The sequence below is a fragment of the Echiichthys vipera genome, assembly GCF_963691815.1.
Source record: "Echiichthys vipera genome assembly, chromosome: 6".
Lineage (NCBI taxonomy): Eukaryota > Metazoa > Chordata > Actinopteri > Perciformes > Trachinidae > Echiichthys > Echiichthys vipera.
Genome location: NC_139831.1, coordinates 2,456,995 through 2,464,627, shown reverse-complemented (window position 1 = coordinate 2,464,627; position 7,633 = coordinate 2,456,995).

The window sequence follows — 7,633 nt, the reverse complement described above, 5'->3', positions numbered from 1 at the left end:
GAAGCTTCCTGCACGCCGCTGGAAGTCCTGAGAAGATGTGGTGGATTATATACAGACGTATTTTTGTGGTTTGCACAATTCTCTTTGTATCAGAACCACAGTGAGTGTGTTTTTTTATACACGTCACTGGAATTAGATAAGAAACTGTATAAATTAAATTATATTCCAATGTAAATACTTTTAAATATGTTGCGTCATTAAAATGGAAAGCTGGCGTAAACTCATCCCAGGGTCTCATCAATAAGCCAGACATTTTTTTCCGTGTAACAACTATTAACGGAGAAATACCGGAGAGTCTCTAACAGCTGGACGTGGCTAACAGTGATTAGCTCGGGGCAGCACGGTGAAGGCATTCAAAGGTCTTTTTTAACCACTAATGCTGCTGAAAATAACAGCAAACCTCTGCAGCAGCATGAGAAGAGTCCCTACACACAAAACAAAGCACCAACAACGTAGTTAGTGAAGCCAGAGTTTATTAAAAGAGTGTTTTAGGGCGCACACCGGGCCAAAACAGGTTTTTTCAGCTAAAGCCTAGTGCGTTTGATCAGTGTGAGTGCAACCGCTCCACGCATAACTGCGGCCAGCTGGCCGTCCACGGCCCGCCTGAGAGAGGTGGGCTTTTGTAGAGCGCGTTTGCACATGTACGAGCACGAGCACGAGGCCTACGGCGGTTCTGAGGTCATTTCCTGTGCGCCTGTTGGGACGTAGAAAAAAGAAGGAGGGACCATGCGCGGACATTTCAAACAATGGCGGTGAAAGGTTCACGTTGGTGTGATGCGGAGGTGGAGTGTTTACTGCAGATTTGGTCGATGAAAAGATTCAAAAACAGTCGACAAGACGCACAAAAACTCCGAGGTCTACGGAAAGATCTGGAAACAAAGCCACGCATCCCCATGACGTCATCAATGCGTGTGACGTGTTACGGCGTGATGACGTATAGGCAGCAAGAAGCATTCTCCGAGGCCCAGGTAGTGTGAGTACAAACGGGCCTGGAGGGGGGGACAAGTACCCTAAAGCACGGGGCACGGGACGGACGCACAGTGGGAGGGTGCCCTTAGATTCATTGTGAGTCTCTCTTTAACAGGAAATTAAAACCCGGTTCTCTGCATCACGCATCATGATTGCCCTGTTACTCGCTCTCTATCTGAACCTCGTCCCGTCCTTAAAGAGCTCCGGACTAACACTCATTCTAACTCATGACCCGCTTCTGTTCTAAGGCCTCGTACGGCGAAGTGAGACGCCGCTGTCACGCTGCCAACATTGTGCTCAACAGTGGAGCGGAGGCCAAAGATTTGCTCCATTTTCTGTCACCGACTGACAGCGTGAGGAGCTCCGCGGTAAACGAAGTGACAGCCGGGGTGTTAAACAGGACATCAGAGGGCCCTCGCTGCACTGGCACCTCGCCAAAGCCTTCGTGATACACACTGACTTATGTTGCACAAAGAGCAGGGCATTAAACCTCTAAATGGGAAACTCAGCACACCGTTACAGACGAACGTCTCTTTGGTTTTTCCTTCTGAATACGTTGAAGGTGTTTAGTTGGAAATTAAGTGAATTGGCTCCGCTTCAAGGCGGCGACCGCGTGGGCCGGCCGCAAGTTATTTAACTTAGCGGCGGAGCCTGCTGCGCGGTTAATTAGCTGGGGATTCTGGACGGCGGGATTCATTACGCGCCTGATTGAACAATACATCCGCGTGTTTTCTGAAGGGACGACACGAGGGGGGCTCGGTGACGCCGAGGTCGAAGCGCAGGGACGGGGCTTTCACCGAGGAGACGCTGAATTATGATGCGTTTATGATTTTAAAGGGTTTGTTTTTCACTGCACACAGGATGATAGAGTCATACGGACCTCAGCTGTCTCCTCTCTACCTCACTACGCTTTCACTGCAGGTACTTTTCACTTTAAATGTCACACTTTATGACAACTTGTCGGCTAATTCTGCATTCACAACAGCAAAGGAGACACCGAGTGACCTTTCCTGGTTACATAAACATCCCCATGTGTTTTCTCTGCCGTCTGAAAGTGAATAAGCTCGACTGGGACGATTATTTTATGTGCAACAATGTCACAGGCGGCTTAAAACGTTGCCTTGTGATAGTAAATGTAAACGTTACATAGGTGTAAATTGACTGAAATGTTATTTATTGTTGAAATAAAGAGTCACAGACCACGACCCAGGCTCCTTGGTTTAGTCTCAGACCCATATGTCGAGTTGGCACACGCCAAACGCGGTTAACTTTGTAATTGGCGGTTGAAACTGTCACTCTACCTGCGACGTTGGTGTGTAGCCAATAAGACACAACACTGAGCAAGTGTGTGTTGTTGGGTGTTTGTTTGATCATATTCACTGAAGCCGACGCCCTGCTCCGATAAAACGACATATATCATTCATTTGGCGCCTTTACATGCACCACGATACATCCTGTCCATGTGCAGAGCTGACTGTCCGGCACAGTTCGTGCACACGCCACAGATCCCCCCTCCCGGCTCATGCATCTTCCAACATCACAGGCACACGCCTCAAGCTAGCATATACGCTAAATGATGTCAGTAGCTGCTATTTACGAATAAGTTAGCCAGCCTACCTCTATATAGCGTGTACTTCATGCTATTTATAGTTGAGAGAAGGCACGGGCGCGTTCACGGAATCTGGTGCACGTGCACTGACGAGCACTCGATGGGAGAGGGGGAGGGGCGTGAGAGTTGGAAACATTCGAAATTTGACTGAGTCAACTCGATCTGCCAGACTTCCCAACTGCAGCGTGAAGTCGTGACGTAATGCCATTTTTAAAGTACTATTTCCAGATCGAAGCCTCATATTTCTGTTGTTTGAACAGATCTGAGGTTTGTTCGACGGAGCGTTTGGACCAGACTTAAACACCAGATAACGGCCGTATTGTCGGGATCACTTTCAGCACCTTATGATGAATGATAGAAACACTGACAGCCAATCAACATCCATCACAGCTTACAGGCGTCTATATAATAATAATAAATAAATAAAGAAAGAATAAACAAGTGTAAAGCGACACCATCTCTCTCCTCGCCTTGCACGGCACAGCTGCTGCTGCTGCTTTAATAAAATAACAAAGTGCTCCATAAATGTTGTTCCTGCCTCTTTTATGGAAGCTCATTCGATGCATTTAGGAAACACAACAATGCACGAGAGGAGGGACGTGTGGGGCTTCACCGTGTGGACGCTCCCATCGTGTCTGTTACAGCTGTGACGGCCCTGAAGTCACTCTCATTTAATGTGTTTTAAGATAAGAAAGATAAGACAAATGTAGAACATCACCCTCCTTACTCTGTAACCCTCAGCTGCCCGTCTCACCTCGTGCACCGCGACAACAAACACACTCGACAACGTTAAACGCAGAGCAGTAAAAGCCCTGAAACACACGGAGGTGAGCCTCCTCCGCCTCATTTCCTCTGCACCTCCCTCCCTCTCCTCTCTCCTCCCTCCCTCCCTCCCCGCTGCTGCACAAGCTGTTTTCTCTCCCAAGTCAGCCAGAACGGCGACGTTTGGCAACAGGTGCCAAAGGGTCGTTACCGCGGCAACGGTGACACTTTGCATCAGCGACAGGACGGCGGTAAAGGGAGGGAGAGGCCCGGCGAGCGCGCAGGCTCCTGAGTTTAAGAGGCAGGAGCGCGGAATCAACGCAGAGAGCAGAGACGGGAACCTGATGAGATATAAAACGACGACTCACGATTGTATCTTAACCCTCCTGTTGTCCTCATTTTCTGTACAGACCCCGTGTCTTCACTAAACCCCTAATATAAGCAGCTTAATTGAATTTAAACACCAAATTTCATCTTGCTTGAAGAAACAACTTCTCATTCACCACAAAATGTGTGAATAACTGAGTTTTCCCTCTTCACTTCATTTGAGCTTTGAATGCATTTGTATTCATCCCAATGACTCAGTTTGAACAATTGAAGACAATGTAGGCCTGTGAATGTTCTCATGTGTCCAGGTCGTCGTTCTCCTCAAAGCAATTTCAGTCAAAAACAACTGGACTTGGTTATTTGTCTAGGAAGACGTTTCACCTCTCATCCAAGAGGCTTCATCAGTTCATGGACGCATCTGACCAGGCTGGGACTGGACCAGGACCAGGACCAGGCTGGGACTGGACCAGGACCAGGACCAGGGTGGGACTGGACCAGGACCAGGACCAGGACCAGGCTGGGACTGGTCCAACTAACTGGTGTGGAGATCCAGGTATTTAACCTCTCACAAGGCCGATGATGTCACTGACACCCTTTGTGCTCCAAGTGCCAACGACCGTCGTTAGAGTGACAGTCGTTGGTGGAGAAACCATCGCTAAACAGAGGAGGAGGTCTGAGACACCACTTATCTCCAATTTACAATGCTGCCCTTTCATCCCTTCCCAGGAGATTCAACAATCTAACCTCAAAGGACAACTGTTCACACATGGCCCCGGGTGACCCCAACGACTGTCACTCTAACGACGGCGTTGGCACTTGGAGCACAAAGGGTGTCAGTGACATCATCGGCCTTGTGAGAGGTTAAATACCTGGATCTCACACCAGTTAGTTGGTCCAGTCCCAGCCTGGTCCTGGTCCTGGTCCTGGTCCAGTCCCAGCCTGGTCCTGGTCCTGGTCCTGGTCCTGGTCCAGTCCTGGTCCTGGTCCTGGTCCAGTCCCAGCCTGGTCCTGGTCCTGGTCCTGGTCCAGTCCCAGCCTGGTCAGATGTGTACATGAACTGATGAAGCCTCTTGGATGAGAGGTGAAACGTCTTCCTAGACAAACAACCAGTCCAGTTGTTTTTGACTGAAATTGCTTTGAGGATGAAGACAATGTACAATACAAGATATGAAAAATAACATAACCCATTGCTCTGGGTCGTATTCCTCCACTTCCTCTTCTGAATCACAGTTGTCTCGCTCTAGAGCATGGGTGTCAAAGTCAAGGCCCGTGGGCCAGATCCGGCCCGCGAATGAATGATCTCGGCCACCGGGATGATATTTGATTAGTATTAGAACCGGCCCGCACGCCACAGCCACCTGCTGGTGTTTTTCACGCACCAAAACTACATTACCCACAATGCAACGGTAGCCTGCGATCTCACTGCAGCGCCGCAAGTGGGCCGATGTCAACTTTCAGCCCAATCACTGACAGAGCCGTACAAAAATATTGGATTATTCATTTAATTATTAAATAAAACATGGTTCACTGTGTCAGGTCTTGGTTCAACAGGTTAAATGCATCATTTTAATATGTTTTAATAAATATTGAACCAGTCCGGCCCTCGGCTTGTAGCAAATTAGTTTTTTTGGCCCTCTGATGTGTTTGACTTTGACATCCCTGCTCTAGAGCCTCTTCAGCGTTGTAACACACTCACGGCTTCAGCACAGACAGAGTTCGGGGCCCTGTCGTCTGCAGCACCTTTATAATCTCTGCAGTCTGCGATAACACCTGTGTGTTGTTTACGTCTGCTACTGTCTCGTTCACGTCTGCTACTCATTGATCTGAGACTGATCAAAGACACAGCCGTCCACGAGAAGACCCCATGATCTGTCTTGTTACGTCTGCGACTGATTAAAACAACTCAAACATTGTAACGTTCTGTGGTTTGTAAATAACTCTGTGACCTTGAGTTCAACTCTTTTTGACCCCAGGACGACCTTTGTACCTTTTTTTGTAGCTTACATGGAAATGTGAACAAAAGCAACATTTCACTTTTTCTACTGTTGGTGCCAATTTAGGAAAAGTCATAAAATTTCAGGTTAAAAAAATATCGTTTAGGGGATTTTTTGGGGTTTTTAACACAGTGACGGGTCATTTTGACCCAAAGACAGCAGGAAGGTTAATAGCATTAAACTTACTTTTTGGCACACTGTCTTTAGAAACTTATGCTTTCTTTAACATAAATAAAGTCCTGATGTGATGCTTCAGATCCAGAGTCAGACTGTTTTTCACTTTGGACGACATCGAGACAGAAACTACCGTATTTTCCACACTATAAGGCGCATAGAACAGACGCTACAGTGGAAGCTGGGGTTACGTTCTGCATCCATTAGATGGAGCTGCGCTAAAGGGAACGTCAACACAACAGTCAGGGGAGGTCGTCTTGTTGCTTCCTCCACTTCGGCACCATTGATTGGTTCATGTTAAACTCTCTGGCTGCTGCTCTATTCCCGTGTTCTACTGCGTGACTAATGGCCTTGAGTGTAAACTCTGCGTTGTAAGTGTGTCTCTTAGGGCGCACTCCCACTGTGCCTCCGTCCCGTGCCCCGTGCTTTAGGGTCCTTGTCCCCCCCTCCAGGCCTGTTTGTACTCACACTACCTGGGCCTCGGAGAATGCTTCTTGCTGCCTATACGTCATCACGCCGTAACACGTCACACGCATTGATGACGTCATGGCGATGCGTGGCTTTGTTTCCAGATCTTTCCGTAGACCTCGGAGTTTTTGTGCGTCTTGTCGACTGTTTTTGAATCTTTTCATCGACCAAATCTGCAGTAAACACTCCACCTCCGCATCACACCAACGTGAACCTTTCACCGCCATTGTTTGAAATGTCCGCGCATGGTCCCTCCTTCTTTTTTCTACGTCCCAACAGGCGCACAGGAAATGACCTCAGAACCGCCGTAGGCCTCGTGCTCGTACACGTGCGCACGCTCGTGCTCGTACATGTGCAAATGCGCTCTACTAAAGCCCACCTCTCCAGACGGGCCGTGGACGGCAAGTTGGCCGCAGTTAAGCGCGGAGCGGTTGCACTCACACTGGTCAAACGCACTAGGCTTTACCCGAAAAAACGGTTTTGGCCCGGTGCGGAAGGACAGTGTGAGTGCGCCCTTAACAGGAGCCATTTTGGGCTCTTTACACAAACACACACATGGAAATGAAACGGCACGCTTCACGCAGTCGTATATCTCAACATGCACCGCGCGTTACTTCTTCTACGGGGGAAAATAGAGTCGGCGGCTGCTCACCGTAGTTGGAGACCTGTTGTGGCTCAATATTGGTCCGTATATAAGGAGCACCGGATTATAAGGCGCACTGAGACATTTGGAGGTTTTTAGGTGCAACTTAGAGTGCGGAAAATACGGTAGGTTGAGAACGGAGACGAAGTTTGACTGATTGATACCATCAGTTAAAATAATAATTAAAGAATCCAACACATGGGGACAAGCATTCAACCACACTTCCCTGCTATTGGAGAGCTGAAGCGCTAGCTAACTGCGTTTTAGTTGTGACATACTCTGCGGTCATTAGAGACACGAACTTAGCAGAGATGAGAAACCACCATAAAACATAAGTTGCTCGTGCAGCAGTGAGAGCGTTTGCATTTAACAGGAAGTGAAGAGGCCGTGATTCTGACCTTCTACCTCACAAAAGTGCATTAAGTGTCTGAGTGGTCATTAGAAAGCAATGAACGTCTGAATGTTTAATTATGACTCATCTAACGGGAAACACAAGTGAAATCTATCGCAGGTGTGAGACGCATAATGAGCCGGAGAGGCGTCTGTGACTCAGACCGTTGTTTTTTTTAGGATGAGTCATCGATTCAGACTCTAAATTGGACGTGTGTGTGAATGTGTGTGTGAATGGTTGTCTGTGTCTGTTCGTGTCTATGTGCCCTGCGACAGACTGGCGTCCTGTCCAGGCTG